Source organism: Corvus cornix, chromosome 7 (assembly GCF_000738735.6).
Source record: "Corvus cornix cornix isolate S_Up_H32 chromosome 7, ASM73873v5, whole genome shotgun sequence".
NCBI lineage: Eukaryota > Metazoa > Chordata > Aves > Passeriformes > Corvidae > Corvus > Corvus cornix.
In genome coordinates this window covers 10,521,637-10,546,683 of record NC_046337.1, presented here as the reverse complement: position 1 = coordinate 10,546,683, position 25,047 = coordinate 10,521,637, and the positions used below count along the sequence as shown (strand labels likewise).

General features: G+C 40.2%; 1 protein-coding gene across 1 annotated transcript in view; it reads right to left on the bottom strand.

The window, feature by feature from the left end:
• The window catches only part of ADCY5 (adenylate cyclase 5), a 205,485-nt gene that overhangs the window by 88,236 nt on the left and 92,202 nt on the right, over positions 1–25,047 (bottom strand). The gene's annotated exons all lie outside the window — the stretch shown is intronic.

Genomic DNA, 25,047 nt, shown 5'->3' with positions numbered 1-25,047 from the left:
ACCCCATGGCCTGAAAAGTAAAAACATATTATGGCAGCTATTTCAGACAACCTGTGCTTGAAGAGCTGTTCAAGGCAATGGAAAGATATAATTGTCTGGTTTGTAGTTGATTTCCTTCCCCTGCCTAACTAGAGATTTAAAGAAAGAAGATTCCTACTGATTTTGGAAAACAATAGTTTATAAAGACCATTTAACTTACATATAACTCTTAGCTAAGCTATTAAACCTGCCTGCAGTATGAGTATTTCATAAACTAAAACGTTTACTCTTACATGACCTGTGTGAGGCAGAGAAATGCTGTTCTCTTGGTGTTACCAAGGCAGAGCTCTTCAAAGGTGATTCAACACCTAAGGAAAAGCTATGTACTGTGAGGGGTTTTCAAAAAGCACCGTGACTCCTTAGTGCCACTGAAATAATAGATCACTCAAACTCCAGCAACAAAACAGACCAGGCAGTTTCCAGTGGCTTTGATTTCATCGCACAAACAGAGCACTGCAACGCTTTTGTTGAATCTCCCGCAGGAAACTGCTTTCAATAATTTTTTCCCCTGGTGACTGAAGGGAAGAAAGACAAGAGATGGAAACAGTTTAGTTCCACATGTTCTAGGAGTTATGAAAACCTGGTATTACAAAATCGAAATTGAGAGCTAAATTTGGCCTGACACCAGTATTACAAAATTGATGTTTTGGGCACCTCAGGCCAGGCTGAGGATGAAGCAGTGGCCAGGGGAGAGCCTCCAGACCACCACAGCAGAAAAAGTATCAGCTTGCATCAATATTGCCACACTTCCCCCTGCTGTGCTTCTATTCGATAATTCTTCAAACACCAGATGCTATTCAATATGTAATTAAGAGACAACAACATGCTTAAGAGAAATAGCATCAAGATAAATTTAGTTCCCTACCTCTGCCAGAGCAAACAAGGCTGGCTACTGACATGAGAAGGTGGGCCATATTCCTTGCAATATCATTGCTTATTATAAAAATCACAACTTCTGTTTTTTGCCAAGTTACTCTGCTTTGGTCCACTTCTCCTGCAGAGGCTCAGGGTTACTTCTGTTCTGAGATCACAGCATTAGGCTATTCCCTTTAGTTTCCAACACCACTAATCAGTATTCTGATTTTTTATTTATTTTTCATTTCAATCAAAATATTGTTTTGATGTTTTCGTAAGGTCCTGTTTTGAAAACAATTACATTTGAAGCTTTTACTGTGGGGCCATAAAACTGTCCCAAGGAGAAATAAAGCACATATATGGAGATTAAAAAGTCACACAACACAACCTGCAGCAAACAACAAACTATGTACCCCCTCTTTCCTGAGCATGTCACTGCTCTGCCTCAACTTTCCAACTCTCATGATACTCAGCCAGTAGCAAATTTTTTGTTTAAGTGATCATCTGTGCAACAGCCAGATTAAAAGCAGATAACAATTGAATTTGGGCTACATTTCAAAGTGGTTGTATACTGAACTGGCAAACTGGTCCAATTATTAATCGCAGGAGCAGACACTGAAATCATCTTTACTTTTGAGAGTTAGTTTTTTTAACCTTTAAAAATTATTATGAAAAATTATTGAGTACTTACTGTAAACAATGTAGGGACAAAAATATTATGATTACAAAAGCTCTAACTATCCAAGACAATTCTGCCGCACAAATATGTGCAATCTTGAATTGGAAGTATGGATAAATTCTAAAGACAAAAAGCACAAACATTATGAGACAGTATTGTTATAAGATATAGCTGGTGCTGTTTTTTAAATTGCCCTGAACAGCAATTAACCCTCTATTGCCTCTTTATATACTACTGTCTAATAAAAAAATTGGAGCAGCTACAGAGCCAAAGGCATAATGAAAATTAAAATGAAAGACAACATCAGCTGGCTCCGAGATCAAATTACTCATGTATTTGTGTTGTATATACAACAACATCTTTCATTTCCCAGAGCTACAGCCAGCAGAGTATTAAGATAGTGAAAATTGTAGATTATCCCAGAAAGATAAATAAACAGTTAAAGTCACACGGTCTTCTCCCAGTGTTTGGCCAGTAAAGAACAGTGTGAAGAAATCAGGAGGTTTCAATTTCAAACGTGGCAAATACTTTTACTGAATAGTGAGAGATAACTGCAACATCAAAAGATTACATCAATACACCAGAGCCTGAGAACAAATTTTCTGAAGGTGCTGTCTGATGCCTTCCCTCTCTGTTCTGCTGCTGCTGTACAGCAACCACTGCTTGGATCTTGAGCAGAACAGAAAACCAATTACAGCCACTGCCTTCCAAAGGCCTCTCTAACACAAGAGTAGTGCTGCTGAAGCCAGTGTGGAGAGTTTAGATGCCTCCCTAAGTCATAGTTGAACTGTTGCAAAGTAGCAGAATTCTTTAGAGAGTATTAGAGAGCAATGTTCTACATATGCAGTAAATCTCTTCAGCTGATGCTGAGAACAAAAAATGTCTTGGCAGAAACACTTCTGAAACTTTTTTGACATTCCTTCTCTTTGGTGAGCCTACAAGGAACAAAAGCTGCCCACTTCACTCTTTCAACTAGATTCTATATTTGGCATAAAATTACTTGCTGAGAGTGACACATGGTATTTTGGCTGAAAACACTAAAAGAACCCTTATGCCACTTGTGAATATCTCTGTTCAAGAACTGCAGTCAATAAAAACATTAATCTGATGCCATCCATTCTGTGTATTTCAGCAACCATCTCACCTTTCCAGACCCAGCATAAATTCATCTCTCAGATATGATGCTGTTCTCCCAGAGGAAAGCCAAACAAGTATTTTGCCTCACATAAGCTCTTTCTTTAGAATGAAAATTCTTTCTTTAGAATAAAAAAAAATCTTTTTTACCTTTTAAATACATAGTTGCAGGTAGAGACATAATACACTACACCCCTAATCCAGAGCAAAAAATCAAGATATTTATATTTTTCAATTCTCTTAGTTGTTTCAGAGAATATTGAAATCTTTGATGCTACATTCTTAATTGTAATGCTTCACACCTTATTCTATGTAACTTTAATTCATTTACTGATTGTTGTAACTGCAAACTTGTGCATTCTTGCCCACCAATATTTGCAATATCATGAACAATGCAGTATTTATGATTTGGGATTTCTTTATAATTAAAACTTTTAAATCCTGGTTTTACTAAAGAACAAAACATTACCAATACAGATTTTTTTTTTTTTAATCAAGCTTCTCAAGAGGAAAAATTATTACATAAAATGGATAAATTCTATTTCCCTATCAGTGTTTTATTAATTTTTCTGCTGGGATTTAATTTTCTTTCATTACTGACTGGTAAGATTAAGAAGAGAATATATTGTCCTAGCCAAATCTTGGTGTAACATCAGCTAAAATAAATATTTCTGTGCCTAAGTGTTCCTGGAACTCCATCACAGTCCCAGAGAAGCATCCTTTGCATGGTGGCACAGCCTTTGAGGGAGGAAGTGCTGCACTTCTCTAGCAATAAAACAGTAGGGAAGGAGATTCTGGGGTCTGTCATCCATCCTCAACAAATCCCTGTGGCAAACAAGTTTTTCTTTATCTCCACACTTAACGTTCTTTAAAAGCTACAAATCAGCACTGGTTTTCATGCAAGGATCCTCGATGGTGATTCAGATGAAGCAAGGCAAAAGCTGCATGGGAAGCTGCCATTCCAGCAAAACACCCTGTGGCCCTTGGATGCAAGAGTGAGACTCTGAAAGAACTTAGGGGGAGGCTTCTTCCACTAAAACAGGGACATCTCCCCTTGCCTTTCCCCTGTTGACAATTCACGCCCTGCTTTTTTATTTAAATTACCACCCACGTCTTTGCAACCAGGCTGTCTCCTTCAAATCCTGTGGCTTCTTACCTTAAGAGATGGAACACCAGCCAGATGCTTCTCCTGAGCACAAGCTGCAAGTTTGGCCTGTTTCAGATTTGCTGTGGCAGTCTCCAGTAGGAACAACATGATAGAAATGGAGGACGTGGATTGATACACATCTCCTGAGCAATACCACACAGTATTTTAACTTTTTAACTCTCCAGCTCACTTAACCTGACCCTAGTGAAAATGCATTTGTAGCAAGAGTGAATTCATCTCCCTGGAAGTGTGTTTATTTCTGATCAACAGAGGTGACAAAGACTTCAGCAACCAAATAAAATCTTACCAAAATAAAAGCCCTTCAAACAGGACTTGAAACATTAGGTACTTCTCTTTGAGGGTGTGAAAGTGGATGAAAGCTCCTAGACTTTCTGTGCATGACTCACAGCTGTCATTGGATAAACATCTTCCCATAAAAAACATGTCAAGATAATTTTGACAACTGTACAAAATTTGCCCAGATGCATGATGGCTTAGGCAATTTAGACAATGACTTTAGTTAAGAAAATTAAGCAAAGCTCTGATATTCCAGCAAAATCAATTGTTCTGCAAATGATTGTAATCACGTTTGAGTTATTTTCATGCCAATCCCACCTGTCCCCATGCTCCCAAGACACGAGGAGGTGGTAAGATAAGAAGATGCAGTAGGTGTTAGTAGAAAAATATTGTAATTGAATAGAAGTTGGATTGAGATGTCTGGTTATCCAGATCTGCACAATGTCTCTGAAGGGAGCTGTAATCAATGAGGAGAAAAGTCGAGAAATGTACTTTATTAATCATTTATATCCTATTTCCTTCCTTATCTGATGGAAGGGATGTGAGGGAAGGAAGACAAATGCTAAGGTTTTCTATCAGGCTCTCTTAAAATTAGACTGCTACCCTTAAAGTCCATTAATACACATCAACTAACTCAACAAGCAAATACACAAACTGATTTAAGCCATGGTGGGAGCAAGATTATGTTTACTTTGCTTTCCTGCATTTTTTTTTGCCTTGGAACGGGTTGTGCCTGGCAGCCATACCAAGTACATGATCTCAGCAGAAGAGACTTCTGGAGCCCAGGATCCCAGTTCTTCACAGTCACCTCCATGGCTGCCATTACCTCCCCTCCCCTTCCTCCTGTCCAGGGGTACTCTGCCCTTCCCAACACCCTACACAGTGCCAGCAAACACGCTCCACAGAGAAGCACATCCCCAACTTGTGGTTGCATTCAATAGCTATGAGAGAAAACGTCTGTACTAAATAGGCAAAAGCATGAAGACAAACACCCCTCTGCTTCCTCCTGTCACAGTGAATCCTAGTCTTTAGTGTTCCTGGGAATATTTCAGGGAGCCCTGGACTCAGATACACGCAATGCATTACACCCCTTATCTTCCATCGTCATTTAAGCACAGGAGTCACCTCCAGGTCACTGGGAAAACAAAAATATTTATCTAGTCACATGAAAGTCTTATTTATCTGGGAAAAAGGAACATTCTCCAATTGCTCAGCAGGCAGAAATGAGTGCCCTAAATATGGTCTGTAAGATATAAAAATTACTATTTCCCAAGCATTTAGAATGCGTGTTTTTAGGAGGTGGTGAGTTAGACTGGTTTTGTTTGTTTGTGTGGGAAGAAATGTAAAAAACGGAGAAAGAATGGAATACAGATGGGTATTTTGGTTTTGATTTAAAGAAGACCTGCTTTCTTCTTCTGTTGCTGGATTTCAAATCAAGCCAGAGCAGCTTGCCCACAAGCTCTGGTTCCTTCCTATTAACATCGTTATCCCAACATATATTTTTAATAAACAAAACTTACCAAGAACCACCAGCAAAGTTTGAACTCTTGAACTGAAGCAGTGGCTTGCACTAGATGAGGTGAAGGAGCAGCATTCATAGCAGATTGCAAAGATCGTGCACAGCCACCACTAATATCCAAGTCAATCTATGAGGGACCTGGCTGGATCACACACCCTCCTTCAAAGGCTGATGTGTGGTTTTGCCAGCTGTTACAGTAAAACGGGCTTACTTCTGCATCAGAGGGGTTGCACACAAGTCTGAGGTCTGTTATCGTATCTGGCTGCTGGAGCAGCTGAGCATACTGATCTCTAAACAGATTTGGATTCAACAACACAAAAACTCAGTAAGCAAATTCCTGACCAAATTTTAACTGAGCTCAATGATCAGCTTGAAGGCACATTCCTTGGCCTTCAGCTTTGTCATGCTGAATTTCAAAGGTCTGCAGTAATATAATAAAGATTTTTATAGAGAAGCTCTAAAAGGCACTTCAGAACTGTTTATAAAGGCAAGTGTAACACAACCTAATGACAGTGGTTACAACCGGCTCTGTTTATAATACAAATTATAACACAATTTGGCCTGCCTCAATTTCACTGTACACAACCCCTCTCCTCTGTGCCTCTGGAGCTGCACTACTGCACTCTGCATGAGTCTTTCATTCTGCCTTCTTTGCACAGTAAATCCTATTACTACCCACCCTGCACTTTCTTCTCAGCTCCCCGGTTCCATCTGTCCCCAAACACACAAACACGAACGCCTCACGATTCCAGGCTTAAACCAAATGGCTATTTGTAAATTAGCCTAGATGAACCTTATTCTGTTCCAATAGCTTCAACAATTTGGATACTCGCTACTACATGAGTTTTTCACAGCATACTCTGCAAGGCACAATTTACATTGCTTTGCAGAATCTGAAGGAAAACATTTCGAGGTAAATTTTTGAGGCATAGGTATCAAAAACATTATCCAAGCCCCGTACTGCAAGACTGCATCATTAATTTCTGTAAGCATTATGAAATGGCAGGGAGCTGGATTCTTGAATCAAGATATGCTACAGCTGAAAGATATCTTGGTAGGATCTTAAACCTGCTTTTTACCACTGTCAAATGTGTAAGATGAATATACTGAAAATACTGGAATTACAATACTGTAAGAATTCCACTGTTTAACAGAAACAAACAAATCAACTTCACTTTCCTGGAGATGCACAGTTTGGAAGAGCTTTTGAATTCTGACAATTGAAATAAGTTGGGTTGGCTGAGAGTTGAGTAGGATATAAAGAAACTAAATCCAAATTTCTGCTGCTAGTGGAAAATTCTGAGCCTGTAATTGAGCATGTACTTTTATTCTCCCAAAGATCATTACCAGAGATTATGCAGCTGAATAGGTTTTCTGAGGTGAACTTAAAATAGACCAAATATCATACTAACCTCCCCAAGAGGATACTGTACACCACTGAATTGAACTTTGAAAACCAATAAATTATGATTATTTAAAGTAACCTAATCTGAGGAAGACAGACAGAAAAAAATAGGCAGTACTTATTTTCAGAATTTTCTGTAATATGACAAGAAGACAGGACCTAAGAGACCTCCTGGACTATAGAGTATATTTCCCAGTTGCCTCTTAAAAAATTGTCATAACCAAAAACTGATACCACAATTCTGTTGAAGTTTAAAGTCCACTGAATAGCAGTAGTTGCTTTTCTCACATTATACGCAGTATTTCTCTTAATATATTCCAAAGAGACTTTTTTTTTTCCTGGAGTGGACAATATTGACAATAAACAAATTAGCTTGCAAACTTCTTTCCCTGTCATCATCATCTGTTGCACCACTGCTTAAATATTTAGTCATAGCATTAGATTTTTAATTTCCAAGAATACAGCTCATGTGCACTTGGCCTTGCCTAGTAAGCCTTTCACAAATCAGCCCTCGTATTATGTGGAGATTCATTAGTTCACTTCAAAACAAAACGAGTTTATGAAAAGTACTTCCAATGTGGAAGATAACTGGATAAAAAAATAACCTAAAGAGGAAAAACAGCCGAGAGAGGTTTTGCTGTCTACTGAGAAACAGGTACAGTTATTGCCTTTATGTCTGGGAACTGAGATCCACACAAATGAAGAATTTAGCAAGAGATAATAATAAAAAAGTGGTGTAAAATGTTTCAGTGTGTGATCAGATCCATGACTGTGGCTTGAAATCCTAAACTGGTTCTTTGCCACGCTACTGTAATGTCAAGTCTAAATCCAATAGGGAGCTCCTAAGCCATTTTGATAGGATAAAGATATTGGAACCAGTTGTCTATTCTTATCAGTTCAACTGTATCAACTTAAGACAGAATTAGAGAAAATTATTAATTATATCTCTAAGATATTATTTCATCGTACACTTCTTTGTGCTTTCTGGTGAAGCAAATATGAGCTCTCCCTTCAAGCACAAAGTAGGTGGTCCTTGACAGCAGTGATAACTGGCACATCCTGCTGCAGCGCTGGTAAAATAACAGTAAACAGAAGAAAAAGTGCAAGGATAGGGAAAATCACAAGTCCAGATATGTAATGCAAAGTAGGACAATACAGAAACACAACAGACTAAACCAAAAGATGTAAATGGGTAATTTTTGTTATTGACTTCATTCATCCGCTAAGGTCTACAAGACAGTCTTTAAAAGTAGTCAACTGCTCTTTGAGAACACCAAGCACAAAATAAACTGACTGAGATGTACATTGTCTGCCTGTGAATCAAAAACCTCCAAACTATTCCCTTTTAAGAAACCATTTCAGAAATTTATAGCAGAAATCAAGTGATAAACCCAACTAGTCCAGCAATCAGGTGCTAAGCTGTTGGCATAGTGTCAGGCATCACAAGCAGTAGTGACCACTGCTGAGTTTGTCTGATGCTTTTGTTATTACCATAGCCTGCTCAGCAATTTCTCATGTGGTTATCATCTACCAGTTTCCTTCTTGCATTCATGTTTAACTGAAAAGTTCACAACATCTTCACAGTTCTGGAAAACACACACACACACACAAAAGGCAGAGAGAAGGGAGAGTGTAGTGAAACATCAGAAGAGGCAGAACCCACACCAAACAGGACAGAAGAAGGAAATGGGGATCAGAACAGAGGACCAGGAGCAGTAAGTTATGGACAAAGAAGCATAAACAGCTTTCTGGAATGATTACATATTTCCTTCCTCTAGAACCTAAAATCAAACCACCATTTTTTTTCCCAGTTTTTTTCTGCCTCAAAAATAACTATTTGCAGAATAACAAACTACACAGTCCCTTCAACTGGCAGGTCTGCAAAAGACCAAATGGTCTCTGTTGCCATTCCTTGCACAGAGACTGTGAGTATTAAACACTGTATTTGTCCTGAGACTGCTTTGAACCAGAGAAGTGAATAGAGGCTGCAGCAGCAAATACCTAAATGCTGAATAATGTTCATCAGCTCACAGGCAAGTTTTTATCTAGTTTCAAACAAGACTCAGTGGGCAATGTGTCACATTTCCAAGCATGAGTACTCAACTTCAGAGATTCCACTTGCCCTTAAAATATCACTTTTATAATGCAAAATTGCTATATCTGATTATCAGCACTGCACAGATCACGAAGAACTATCTTAAAAATGGCTGTTTAATTACTTCAGAACAAGCTGTGCTCTTTTGAAAGAGAAACTAGTTGGAAAATCAGCATCATATTTTATTGGACTTTCAATATGTATATGTGAGCTGAATATCCAGGACTTGGACTCCAAGGAGAGTATTTACCTTCCCCACAGTTTCCTACCACTATGGCTAGATGCCATCCACCTGTGCATGCATCAGTTCTGAACAACAAGAACTAAAATGCTAGAAGTTACCTATCCACGAGAAGAAAGAGAATTAGAGATTGAAAACAACAGAATCAGGAAGGTATATTGGCTTACTGCCCATTCCTTTCTTTAATTCAAGGAGCAGGAGCAGCATGATTTCTTGCAGGAGGGAAAGGTAGAGAAAAGAAAAACCAGAACGTGTACATTGTCCTAAGTCCACCATCCTATACACTGTCATAAAAGTCACTAGAATTGGAGTCAATGTGGCTGACACTGACTGAACAGTAAAACAACCTGGCTGTGAGTTCCTGAAGAGCCTGTCTGCAAGCATGTCTTCTCAGCTCTGCTCCTGCTTCTCAATTTGAGTGTCAAAGATCAGCTCCAGTACCAAAGGAACAAAAGATACACCTGGCATGAACAGCTTCCACTTCATGGAGAAGAAAGTCTGCCCTTGGTCTGAATGCAGATGGAAAATGTGCTCAAGCACACTGATTCCTAAACTGTCTGGAAGCAGTTGAAGATCCCAGGCATTGAAAATAATCTTATTAACAGCAGGTGTAATTCCCTCCGGGGAGGTGAATAACCCTATGCTATGGCATCTCAGTCTTTCCCCAGCTCTACAGAATTGCCTCAGCCGAGACACACTTAAATCTCAGCCACCAGGTGCTCCATCAAGCCCCCTTTTTACCTCCTGTGTCTGTAACAGCTGCTTTAAACAGACAACACACATTTCTTCATGTTACCTTACACCTCATGCAGTAAAGCAGTTTGTGCTGGGATGGAGACCCATACAATATTGACACTGTCACAAGTACTTTATTCAGACAGACAGAATTTACTTAATCACTGAAGCTATTCCCACTAATTTGAACAACTATGATGGGGGGGTCATCTTTTAAAGAAATTACTAGGTTTCTGAAAATAACTTTTTTTCATATATTCCCCTTTTCACCATAATCTGTTCTTATCTTTAGGCCTCAATTACACTGTTTTATGTCCCCCTGAGTATAATTCTAGTCCTCCTCTATTTGGCAAGATATACAGAAAGGCGACTTACAGTTCAGACCTCTAGGATTAAGATTCAAACAGAATTTTAGCACTTCCAGGAGAACATTCACTTACCAGATCTCATTATACCAGATCCTTTCCATGTCTATTTTAGTAAATCAGTCCTTCCTGTCTTTTGTTTGGCTATGGCCTCCTTTTCTCACTGCGTGCATTACAGAACACATTTTTCATTGCTCTGCAACACCTGATTTAAAACCATCTTGGGCATATTCAAGCTATGCACATCTCTAGATCCTGTGCTGCAGGACTCAGTCACTAATCCATTTAAGGAGCATGAAGTGATAGGAAAGTCAAATGCAAATTCAACCAGAAGATTTTTTTAAAATTGCCTTTTTCTCCTGGTCCCACAGGGAAATCAATTTTTGGCATTTCTGCCCACACACTCAAAGATCTTTCAGGTGTATAGCTGTCACCAGTTCATTAAGATGCTTTGATGAGGTGTTTTTAGGATCTAAAACTCTGTATAAAAAGTTAAATTTGTAAAAGCAGTTTAAACAAATGAGCTGCTCCTACAGTAAAGCATTTACTTTGGGCACCCAAAATCAATGTATGTAATTACAATTAATGTACTTTTTTAAAGCTCAAAGAAATCTTAGTTCTTGTTCCCCTGCATATTTTGCTTGAGCAATTATATCCTGAGTTTCGATGGAGGCAGACACTGAGAGGTATTAACAAACACAGTGAGGGTCACTGTTCAGAAGAAGAGAGGCTGTTGATTTTATTTCCCACTGGAATCTACTGGGAATAAATGAACTAAAGGATTCCAGAAGAACAGCTTGTTCTCCAGGCCTTGCTCAGTTCAAACAAGAAAAACATAAGTTATTAAAATATATACACAGAGCACAAGGACTGAAAACAGGCTGTGAGTTCTTTTGCTCTCAAAATCACAAGTCTAGACCATGTGCCTTTACTCTTCTTACTGCTTTACAATATTATTACTAGTGATGTGTCAGCACTTCTGTCCATGCTACTTCCCTCATCCTACTGTCAGAGACTGCCCATACCACAGAGGTTCCCATTCAAACCAAGTTTTCATAGTGGTTTCATAGCAAGGGAGCTAATGACTGAACAAAAAAGGGGCAGCAGCCCCTTCAAACAGGTTCAGTCTTCCAAACCAGCACGCAAACTACCAGGTACTGCTACCTCTGCTAGACAGCAAAACTCCAATCCTGATACCTCAGAGAAAGATACTTCAAGAAATCCTACATTAGACCAATCTATCACTACAATAACACACACAATATTCCTCTATTTTTGGTATTGACTCTTCAGCATGACGGTTAATGTTTCTTTTGCTATCCTAAATGCAATATGCAGGGGAACAAGGGAGCACTGATCTCAGCCAGTCCTCTTGGTACTTACCTGCTACAATCCCTGCCCTACCACCAAACTCTAGATTTAGTTACTGATTTCAGATGTAGAAAGGAAAGAGTTAATTTTGTATCATCAGAAAATGCGCTAACAAGTGTTAAATTATTTCCTACTCGATCATTAACCTGTCAAATTCAGCATAATAAAATCATCACCAGTTTAAGGAATTACAAAGGACTTGTCATGGAGAGAATTTTAAGAACATGACAATCACGTATAAATTTTAAAAAGTAGTGATGATCCTTTCTACAGCTGGATCCTCAAGAATAATTTTCCACCTTCACACAGTAAGAGCAAATGCTTCTGCAAGAAGCTTTTTTCTTTAAAAAAAAACTCTTAAAACTCTCTGAGCTTTCTTGCAAAGAATGCATTTGAATCACAGGGTCATTTGATATGAGGCTTTAATGCTTTTCAGGAACTAGGCAGTGGTCTGGGTATACTTTATGATTTATATTTCCTTGTAGTCTATCACAACCTATTACAACTATCAACAAGTGTTAAGGTGGGAGAACTAACACAGTAATTTTCCATCCATATTATGCAGCTCTCAAATGCTCTCTACTCCCAGTGTGTCTGCAGAGCCTGCAGAGGCAGTGCAGTGAGTATATTGCAATCTCAGCTGTGAGCAAGTTACTGCTGGCCAATTTTCTAATACAGTGTTAAAATGCAAGAGATAATTCCACGATCTCCACAAGCAGTAGGAGGAGGACAGTATTCCAGGAACAGTTTGCACTCCTGAGTTTGGAAACATCTGCACTATCAGATAAAGAGCCTTTTATAAGCAGTACTAAGTTAATGAATTTCTCCGAAGTACAAAGAGAGCCACAGAACAGAGATCCTTATGTGGTGGCACACTGACAGATGAGGCCTATAATTTTGTGGGAGGAATTTCAGTGTAACTGCTTTTCCCTCACTCAGTTGTTTGTTCTGGTGACCAGCTCCACTACCTACAGCCTTCCTAGAAAGAGGGCCAGGGGGGCAGCCAGGGGTTTCAAGCTTCAGGATTTACCTAACCACTCTGCTGCCACCGGATTTGGCACAGCAGTCACGCTGAGTCACCTGACAGAAACCGTGAGGTTCGGACCCACAAAAAAGGGTTCGTCCTTAGGACTCAAGAAAAGAGGGTCTTCAAGGTCATTTCAGAAGGCTTCCTCTCCTTATTCTGAATAACTGACAAACTAAGCCCTTTGGGTATTCACAGAAAGGAGGGCTGCTGGCTAAGGACTGGGTGTCTCCACTAAGCACGTCTTTACACAGCCAACAATTTCACTGGTGAAGTGAGCAGACGATACTTAGGGTGGCCTTGTCTGATAGTGATGGACGAGACTGTCCTATCTCATTCACTCACTTCTTTGCTCATAGCCCTGCTTGATTTATTTGTAGCAGCAACACATTAATGTTATCTGACAGCTACTATTAAAGTGTCACAAGTGTGTGTATGCAATAACACAGATGCTGCAGGGAATTTGCTGCAGGCCACTATCCTCCTAGGCACAGAAAGCAAGGGGAGGCAGGGGAAATATCTTATAAAACAGAAATCTACTCCTTATTCCTCTAACACAGAAAGAAAATTTTCAGGGAAACCTACTACAGAGACCAAGCAGAGGCAGAAGGCATGGTAATGTTCAGACAAAATGAGTGCTCTAAGTTTTCTCATCTGTGCCTGATAATTACAAAACCCAGTAAAACCTAAACTAAACTCAGCCACCCATAGGGCAACATCCCACTCAGGTACCCCATGCAAGAAGATGGGCAGACTCACATGGCAGTGCTGCATTAAGTGGAAGGGTGATAATGGGCTGCTGGAATAGTAGAAGACACAAGGAAAACCTTCTCTCTTCACGTTTTTTTTTCTTTCTTTTTTTTCTTTACAGACGTGTACAAGTGTGGTGATAAAATGGCATGCCTTTGGTCGATAAGATTTCCTGCCTTCATGGCCCCTCAAGTACTTACAGATCCATTCTTATACCATGCTTGAAAATGAGAGATACAGTACCCTCATGTCTCATACATACAGAACAAACAAATATTTAGTTCAAGGTCACAGAAAAAAACAGCGGCAAAGCCAGGATTTGCATACAGATTTCTCAAGCACCAGATTATCCAATACTTTGATAAAAGCATTCACCATCTTCTCTGTCTCAGCCTCTGAGACAACAGCTAAACAGGGAGAACTAAGCAAAATATTCTTGCTGTGTCACCCAAAGTCAAAAATGTTACAGAATTTGCCTTAACCATATACTCTGTGAGTTTTGAGAAGAGAAATTGACTCCAAGTCGATAACTTATGAAGGGCTGGAAATACCTGACAGCTGCAAAAAACTCAGATACTGAGGAATAAAACCACTGTGATCTGAAGAACAGCAACTTCAAAACAAGAACCGAAGAACTGTTTCTGTTCTGCACGAGACAGAGCTTTTCATCTGCAAGTATGTGGAGGACATGTAAGAATCTCCCTGGTCTATTTTCAGGGCCTCACTGAAACCATAAAGCAGTTTGTCCTCAATATTCATGGATTATGGATCAGAATGATCATTATTATATTCACTGAAATTCAATGCATCAGCTAAAACAGTATAATTCTGTTAATTTTTCAAGGAATGCTGAAACTAGCCTCTAGAAAGACAGTCTGAACTGGGATGTTTGTCACCTGTCAAACATACAAAAACCTCTTAATTTTTTTATTAGGACTGATCTCTCATGTCCTCTCCTTCCCTACTTTAAAAAGTTAGCACTACTTTCTGTCACACAAATAAATTAAAAAAAAAAATTATCATATTTTCATGTTGCTCAAGTGAGTTGACTGAGCCAGCTGATGTTGCCTGCTAATCACAAAATGTAGCAACACTCACAATCAGGCAGAGTATAAAGCAAGGTCAAAAAAAGGTGCTGCTTTGTATTTACTGGTGCCTGTGCCACCAGTTTGATTTGGTTTGTTAAAGATTCAACCACACAGGGCCTAGCAAAACCATGGCTGGAAAGGTTATTACGTCTTCTCATGTCAGAGTACTCTTAAACCATCAGTGCAGGGCACTTTGCTCAGTCACCCTCACCACAGTCCTCCAAGCATCTTTCCTTCTTCTCGGCAGGATGGCTAATGCCCCAAGGACCAACAGGGAAACAAGCTGTGACCTATTACCTGCACAATCTACCTTCTCTGCTTTCAGTGCTAATATGGTCAAAAAAAGGGTATAGGTCAGATTTGCACAAGTATTTAGGCCAGATGTGCAGATAAGCAGATTATGTAGACATACATTAAATCACATTAAGTGCCTATCTGCACTGTTTTAAACTGATCTTCTTTCCCTTTATCAGATTCATAGTAATTTAATTGGAGCTGATTAGAAATTAAGGTCTCCAGGGCCAATACAAGAAGTTTACATCAGATCGCTCCAAGCCACACTGCCAGCCACAAACTGCTTGTTGTTCTGTAAGCAGAGACCCCGTGCATGCAAAGAGGTGCCAGGTGAATAAACCAGGCAGGGCGGGACACTCGTGTCGTGGGGGACACAAATCCTGAGTGTGAGCTCTGCAGAGGAACAGGAGGGGAGGCTGATGATGGCTGTGCTCATGTGCTGCAGCCAGCTACATCTCAAGCTGTGCCTTTGCTTCAAGTGCCCCAAGGGGTAAAAGTGCGCTAAAAACAAAGGCCAAATAAAACATGCTTTAATTCGCAGCCATTAAAACCTCAGCTGCAAATATAACTGAAGCATGTTTCTTTTTAAAGAAGCAACACAACATTTTCTCCCTCCAGCCCTGTTGACTTCAAAGGCTTCAAAAGTAACTTGATGCCACGACTAGAGGCAAAGCTGCCATTAAGTGCCAACTCCTGCAGTTGCAGTGATTTTGAGGCCCTGAATTCTGTTTTGATTATTTACCTTCAAATGAATTTAAAAAGCAAAAAAAAGAAAGAATGAAAGTAAGATGGGATGCAGTTTTCAACATGGCTGTCTGCGTGCCTGCATGTATGGCAAGAGCTGGGGGGTGAGTAAATGCACAGAACCCACAGCTGCAAGACATAACCTTAACAAATCCTTCTGACACTGTCCAGTGAGGATCATCTCTCCCTAGTACTACACATGGCTTGCCACAAAGGATTTCTTATGTCCCTGTCCCCTCTTTTATTACAGTTTGTGCTACCAGCCTTGATCAAGTTGAGCATTTGCAGAAAACAAGCATGAAGCCCCTTTTAAAGTGACTTTTCCAGCGTGCATATATATGTCACAGGTCACTGGGTTTAAGTCAGCAGACCTTTAATCCATGGCTTAGCACATCGACTTCAAAAGAAATGGAGTTCCTCCACCCACATCGCACACACAGACTCAGGGACTCCCTGAATTCAGCTACAAGGCACTGCATGGCTTGCCCTGATCCCTGATTTAGGCTCATGAAGTCCTGCCCTGACCTGGAGCCACAGACCAGGGGCCAGGTGAGCTGGTAATTTTAGAAGACTAAAGGCAAAGGGCAACAAGGCACCCACTACATTGTGCTGTGTTGACACTGCCAGTCATTCCACCTCTGAGAACCAACCAGAGCACCAGTCCCTGTGTTGTCAGAACTGCTGCACTGCAGTCTGAGCTCTACTGGCATGTCCACATGCTCAGCTATAGAGAACTAATAGAGAGGAGAGGGAGGGAAATAAAAGATAACACAAATGGGAAGAAGCCCTGCGGCTACCACGTTCTTTGAAGAAGGATTTGTTCCTTGCTTATGCTGCTGATATTCTGGTACAGACTGCACACAAACAAGACATTCCCAAGCTTTTAATTTATTTTGGTGTTCCCAACAAGCACAACTATAAATGTTACACTTCAGAATTTCCTGTCCCCGCATATTTAAAAATAACGCACCCACACCAAACCTCCTTGGCCACTGCTGGGTCTTTGGAGAGAAGGATCAATTCAGACAATAGCCCCTCTTTGCTTTGCAGTTCTCCATCCAACAGATGAAAAAGCAGGGAGAGAAAAAAAGCTGAGGAACAAATGGCTGAATTGACTCATGTCTTCAAAATGTCCATTTAAGATGACCAAGGAACTATTCCTTAGCCCAAACCAGAATGAATACAAGTCTTCATATAAAAGTACCTTGCATAAAGGCAGATGCTAATCCCAAAGCCTAAGTTGAAGCTAAACACACTCGAGGATGTTTCCCATTTGTGCCAGTGCAATATCCAGGCATCTTGCAATCTTTCAGTTAAAGTAATAGGGGAAGTAGAGGATTGAGAGCAAATAGTCTTGAGGGACAAGGCTGTAATCCAGTCACACTTGCACACGCATCTACACCACCCTCTGGACAAGACCTGATGGAATAAATTAGAGCAGTTAAGTGAGAACAAAAGTCATAAAGATTTTTTTTTTTTTATAGATAATGACAGTACAGGAGACTTCAGCCCAGCTTCCGCCTCTGCAGCAGACCTACTGTACAACCCACAGCCACTCACTTAATATCATTATGTGCCAGAGCTTGGTTGTGGATTATTTTTGTTTCATATCCCTTCTCTTATTTAATCAGGCCTCTCAGAGAACAGTTTACAGTTTGTTACTATGCAGCTCCACAGCCTCTAGCACAATGCAGCTCCAGTCCTGGTCCTACGAGAACAGCCTCATAACCATTTATTACAAACAGCGTGGTAGGCCAGTGGCAGCATGGAAAGGCTGGAGCAAAGCACAGAATACACAGCACAATTACTCTTCATGATTTAACCCCACAGTCCTGTCCCTTGGACAAAGTCTATCTTGGCTCCTTCAGCTGGTCAGAGTAAACTCTTAATTTCTACAAAAGATAAATCAATGCACTTGCAGCAGCATAAATAACAGTTATTTCCTATCACCTACCTCTAAAGGACCTGTTGAATCCACTCTGCCACCCAAAGCCCCAACCAACTTGCTGAGTCACAACAGGCAGCCATGAAGGCTATGTTCAAATAGCAACCTGGAATATAATTTCTTCCTTCCAGGCCATCCTTGTCTCTCTCAGAGATGTATTTTCCTATGATCACAAATAAAACCTGTTTTACTTGTGTTCCATTTAAAAGCAATTTGTGAAAAAGAAGCAGTGAAAATAACAAACAGACAATGCCTTTTTCTTTAAATCTTTCCAACATAAAATAGGAAAGAATGCCTAAAGGTTTCCAGGCCAGCACAGTTTTCTTGTTTTGTTTGTTTATTTTAACATAAGTAATTCAAAAAGCATGAGAGCAGGACGTACTGGTACCAACTATGTTATCTCAGCAGTGCTGCAATTTCCCATAGCCTACGCTATCTGCAGGACCTCTGTTTCTTTCTGGTCATGAATTCAGAAACAATGATAGAGCTGAGTAAAATCATGAGTCTTGATGAATTATAAAGCACAGAAATCCTGCATTTGACCAAGGCTTCCTGGCTGGTGCCTTTATGGAAAAAGCTTGGCAGGGGAGATGCCTTATAAACACAAGTACTTACTATTCAGAAGACACACAAAACCTATACTGCCCTGAACCCAACCTTATCACCAGTTCCAACTTTTCCTCACTACCCTTCATCTGCAAAGGGTACTGAGTGTGTTGAGTATGCCTACAGTGTATTCACAGGCAGAACTAGTGAGTTCACAGATGATGCAGGCAGGCAGAAAACCATGTGGGTGTCCTAATGACAGAAGTCCTCCTAAATGCAGCTGAGGGCCCTGGTAATGCAGCCACACAAATGCTAGCTGGCCCAGCCAGGCTCACATCTGCCTGCAAAGACCTTGCAGATGTAGCGCATTTCTCTCTGTTGAGGCTGGAGGGCCTTTCCACTGTTAACAGCTGGCCCTGAGCAGGACACCCTGAGCAGCAGTGACAAGAAATGTCAGGGTCTGACCAGCTGAGTCTTTCTTTCTTCAAAAGTCACAGCAATTTTGCACTGACTAGCAGCTCTGGATTGTGAATGAATGGCACACCTGAGAACCTGGTGGGGAGATCTCCACAAGAATTCACTTGGTTTTAAGGTGTAGTAGAGAAATGTGCATTTCCCCAGCTCAGGAAAGGGAAAATGAGAGGGGATGAACCTACCATATTCTGTCATTGCCCAAGTCTAGAAAACAGCAAGTTAGCAGCAGCACAGTGGAGCTCACAGTGTAATTTCCCTCCAGACTACTCTAAACTTGGAATGGGGGTTTTTCCAAATTTATTGCTTCTCTGATTTCATAACAAATTAGCTCCATGTACCATTACAAAAATTGCTTTGCTGTCAGCCCTGCAGGCTTAATTTGGGGTCTGGGAAGCAGAGGGCTCTTCCCTTCTCACACATTGTCAACAGCCACATAAGGTTTTGAGCACTGAGTTCCACCCACGCTTGTCCTTGTACAACCCCAGTGAGGCCTTTCACAAGGTTGGACAGGTGTAAAATCACAGAACTTGACTTAAAACAGTACTAAAAAGACAAAGCTGGGGGGGGGGGGGAAAGCTGTTGATCTGACATCACTTAATAGACCTGCACGGACTAAGTTTTCTGGTTTTTTTTATTTAAAAAAAAAAAATCAATGTAACAAATCAGAATGAAGATAACTGAAGGAAAGGGGTAGGAGGAAAGAGAATTGCTGCCAATAGCCAAGGCAATACTACTGTTTTCATAGAGCATAAAAGTGGTCTGATAAGCCAGAGTGACAGCCTGCTACTCCAGCACTGTGGGAATGTAACATAGATGGTTAGAACCTGGGCCCGTGGTGTCACAGGCAATCTCCTGCAGATTCACGTAGGTGACTCCTGAATCTAATTAACTTTTTCCATCTCTACTATGCGGATCTCTCACTGATCATAAATACTATGCATCCAACTAGCAAAGAAAGAACTCCTGTTGGGTGCCTGTTCTATCTGGTGCAATGCTTCTATCGGCAGGTAAACAGGAGCAAAGGCTCTAAGATTAAAATATTCCCAGTTCGATTTGGATGTAGTTGCATGCACTAATTGAAGAGATTGCCCCAAAGCTGCAGTAGTCCCAAACACATTGAGTATGCGTGCAAGCAAGCATGCTGTCATGATGCTGACAGATGATGAATTTGTTTGTGTGGTGAATACATACAAGGAAGAAGCAGCTGGAAATGCACTGTAACGTGTGCTCTATACAAATCTAATCTCCGCTAATATTCTTCGGATTCTAGCTGCTGGCCAGCCGGGTGCAACTGTGACAACTTTGGTATAAATTTCTGTTTGTGACTAAAGGACCAAAGAACTTTTGCTAAAGGGCAGATATTTGAGGAAGGGCCAGCATAGGCTGTCCTAAAATGATGTTGTTTGAAGGCATAGAAACAACAATCTTCAGCTCAAATTAACTCACAGCCACACATTTTTGGTTTGAACACTGTCCTCCAGTTTAACTCAGTCTTCTCCTGCTCTTAGTTGTCTCATTTATAAATGAAACAGGGTAAACAACCATATTTTAAAATATTCAGTGTTAGGTTTTTGTAATTAAGGAGAAGCTACTTCGTTTTAATTTCTCTGTGTGAGAGACTCGTCATTTCTTTACTAACCCCTTCTTCTTCCATACATCTAATTTCAGGAAATTAATTCCCAAGGCTGGCTAACCAAACCTGTATGCAGTATTCCCATCTCCACAGGGTCTCATTCAGTGTACAACAGAACTACTAATCCTCCCTTGCATAGGGAGCACTTCACTGAATGCATCCCAGGGTTGTACTTGTCTTTCATGCCTGCACCGCTCCAGCAGCTTAGTCATGCTCAGACTGACTCATGCACTGTGGTCTTTCTCCTTTTCTGGCATTTCCAGCTGATGAAGGCTAAGTGCAGAGCTGAAATTTAACCTATGTGATGATTTATTGCCTATCAACTCATAAGACCCTACCTCTAAGAAGAAGGAGTGCACGTCTGTAAAACAGGGTTTAAGGCCAAGGTTTCTCTTTGTCAACTGACATCACAACTGAGATCACCCAGGAGAGCATCCTGAGAGTTCACTCAGATGATTTTTTTTTCTCAGATATCCATCTGTATTTGCCATCCTTCAGACCTTCAGGCATCCTCTCCAAAATAAAGCATTCCTTAAAACTCCTTGTAATTCAGTGTCCCACCATTTGCCTGTTATGATTTCTTTACTCATTTTCATCCCTATCTCCACTTCAGCATGCTTAAAACTTGCTTGCATTTAAATGTGTCAATTACACCAGCTCTTTTCCATATTTCTTCCTTAACAATGCTCCTTTCACCTCTTCTCCCCCTCTCCCCTGCCATTCAGCAGCATTGTCCTGAGGCAAAACAGTTATTCACCTTTAATCCATTCCTAGGTGGTCTCTAACTTAAACCCAGCCTTGGCAGCTGCTAGTCTTCCCTTGCTCTATTTTTATCTTTGTAAATATGTTCAGGCAGGCAAAATAAGAACAGGATTGCTGCAATTAGGTGGGTAGTTAAATGACACAGTGTGATGAAAGACAGTTTGTAACAGCTCAGAACCTCGTGCTCTGTAACCCAATACGGAACTGAACCAAGAGACAGAAACACTGAGCCAGGGACAGGTGAGATATTGCTCACAGCTCTGCCACAAGCATCGGCTCATTCCTAGGAAATAACAGGGTACAAGTGGTATCCTTGTATTGTTAGGCAGTTACAACTTCACTGGCTGGCGGTTCACCTTGTGTTTTTGATTATTGCTCAGATCCATTTTTTCTGCTTCTGCAAGGTCAGCTCTAAGAAATAATAAAAACTGATTCACACTAACAAACCTCGAAGCAGTCAGAGAGCATGGAATCTTTTGGCAGCATTATCTGGAACTAAATATTTACTGGACATGTTTCTAATCTAGGGACTTGGCCACAATGAGACAGAAGGCATGTGAAGCCAGCATTTTCCAAAGCAAGCATAAAACATCACACACATAATGCCACACATCCCCTGCTGAGAGATCACAGAAACCTGGCTGCCCCGGAGATCATTCATCTGAAAGGAAAAACAAGAGTGGACTGGTAGGCTGGGAGGCACATCAGACAGCCAGCTCGGCTGTGGTGTGCCAAGGAATAGCTGCTTTGACCCTGCCCCTTGCTCCTTTTTTTCCAGCAAATATTGCTTCTTGCTCCGCTGAGGCAGAACTCCAGCAAATGTTTACAGGACTAAGGTAAGGTTTAAAAATACCCTATTGAACAAGTTACTGAACGTGTGATGGGAATGTGTGATTGCCATCATGGGCTGAAATGAGCTGCTTACTTTGGTTATCGCCTTCCTTTTCCCATAGCAACCCTTTCCAATCAAGTAATCCTAACTGATCTTGGAAATCAATCAAACTTCTATTATGTTTACATGCAACAGACCACCATGACTCACTTTCATCTACAATCCTTGAGCTTCAAACACTGGTTCAAAACAGGCCACATATTATTATAATCATGTTTACACAAGAAATGTAATATGCCAACCTGTCAAAATATTGACAATATTTACTCTACATAAATCCATCCCCCAAAAATGAAGCAAAAACTTAATGAAAGATTAGGACTGAGGCAGGCTGGAAAAAAGGTAGAAGCAAATATTTGAATCGAACACTAATAATACATGAATGAAGCTTAAAAGAAAGCTGAGTATCAAAAAGAGAGAGACTTGTCCCAAATAAATTGGGTAGGTTCTCAACAAGCATAAAGAACATTAAATTAAAACTTTCATGACCTATGGAAGTCATCAATACCAAAGAGAAAGGATGGGAGACTGCCCTTAAGAGTCAGGAGAGAGAAGTGCAGTGCAAACTTGTGTGAGAAGAGGAAAAAAGGCTACCTACACAGAAAAACAGCAAGAACAGCAAGCAAGTAATGTGACTTGCTTTCAAAGGATGAAAAAATATTACTAGATGGCCAAGCACCATGACAAGATGAACTATATTTCTATAAAAGCGGAAATTGGACATGCCTTTTTCACTGCCACTCCTCAAGGAAAAATGCATGTGGGAAAGGTTATGTTATGCTGAAAGGCAGCAAGGAATCTTTAAAAACAGGCTAAGATCATTAAGCTACTCCATGTTTCATGTCTCCTCAAGGAACCATTTTTTTTCCTATTACATCTGGGGAAAAAGCAGAGCTGATTTCCACTTCATTTAGTTCTTTTTCTGAGAGATTCTGCTCTGTCCTATGCAATGCAAGCTTGGATGGATTTCAGTGGGAGTTAGCAAGTGAAGTTTGCATACAAGTGCCAGGAAGGAATTCCATGTTATTTGTACCTAATCTTATTTTTCCATGTGAAGTCATCTGGGGCAGTTTCGTTCCTGCTGGAACCCTGCAGTCCAGGGGAGTTTCAGGTAATCCATATCTTGAATTAAACACTGCACAAACAAAAGAGCTGACACATAAAAAAGTTAAAGCTCTTTCTGCTTTGCCCAAGTTCAAATCTGTATAATATAGGGTGATACAAAATGAACTTGAAGGGCTCATGAACTAGTTCTCACTTCCAGAGATTTTAATGGAAATAATCCATACTCTCAGTTTTGCCACACAACTCTCAGCTCCATGAGTTTACACTAAAATCCTTAAATCAGAAAAATACGACACTAAGATGAATTCAGTGGTTCAGGAAATGAAAACAAATAAGAGTATTAACACTACTTACTAGTCATCCCTTACATTCCTGTGGCCTAGAAAACACCTCTGACAGAAGTTACTGAATATTCTGAGTTAGAAGGGGCACACAAGGTTCATCAAATCCAGCTCTTAAATGAATAGCCTGCATGGGGGTCCCTTCTTAGGAGTTTGCACAGTGCTCACTACAGCAAGGTCCTGATCCCCCACTGCACACTTACAGTGCAATAGAAGTTAAGGTCTGTAAGGAACTAGTTGGTGGTTATCTCAATCCCCCCACATTTTGTGGAGATAAAATTGTTTCACAATATCAATTATTATTATGGCCATTCTCTGCTGTTACCTTTTCAATTTATCTGCAAACTCCCTCTATAAATCATTGTCTTTTCATTACCAAGTTATTTAAATTGAATTCTGCTATTAAAAGTTATTTTAATTGACTTCTGATCTCATTTCAAGTCTCTCTCTCTAAAATTCTTAGGATCTTCAATATCTATAATGGCATACACACACCTTTATTACCAAAAGAGTTTGCAGCATTGAATGCAAAGTTTGTGGGTTTTTCCTCTTGCTTCAAGAATACATGGCAGAACAGCATCCATTTTTAATTTTTCCCTGTTTAGTTTGCTCCTTAATATTCAGGTTTGTCCCAGCTGGGACTTAAAACCTGTACAGAACTGATCACCAATAAAGGCAGTTCGATTTTTTGTTGTATCAGATATAAAACAACCTGTAATGTAAGCATACATAATCAATACAAAAATCAATGCGAGTCTGACCAGTGTTTGATCATGGACCAGGTAATTATCCAGTAATTGATCATGCATGGTAACAGATAAAGTGTAAGTACAGGAAACTCTTCAGAGTAAAATTAGATGATAAACTGCATACAGAAGGAAGCTTCTTCCTAACCTCCATCATTCACCATAATTCATGGTCTGAGGCAGAGAAGTTTTTCTCTCTAAAGAAAAAAGGGGGAAGTTACTGGTGGATATGTTCCAAATCTTGGGTAGGCATAATTTTGTTCAGCTCTCATCACTTTTCTACCAAGGATGCAGCAGTACTAGAATGGGATTAGTGACAGAAAATGCCTACAACTAATAATGGAAAATATTATTTGCCGTCCTCTTCTGACATATGTTCTGTTAGATCACCACAATACAATGAGCAGATATGCTCATTCAGCTTCCCACAGTGGAAGCTCCAGAAATAAATATTTTTATTCCTAAAAATATTTTTCCACCCACAATCAATGGCTGCTAATTTAAAATTCCCCAGCGTCCACAAATCAATCCTTTTACTCTTTGTTCTGTGACAAAAACACATTTCATATACCATCATGTCCATTAATCTCATTTTGCCCCAGTCTTCCTTAATCTGCATTAACCTCGACAGTTCCCAGCCATATTCAACTACTACCTATGCTTCATTATAATTTCACAATTATATTCATAGTGTCCATGCACCACAATGTGAAATACTGAACTTTGTACAAAAGGAAGTATTCCTGAACCTTTATTCGCTGTTTCTTGGCAGGATGGTCAAAGTAATGCTACCATTAGAAGCTGCAGCAACTCAGCAAAGATGATAACAATGTTAGCACATAATTTTACCAGCATATTGTG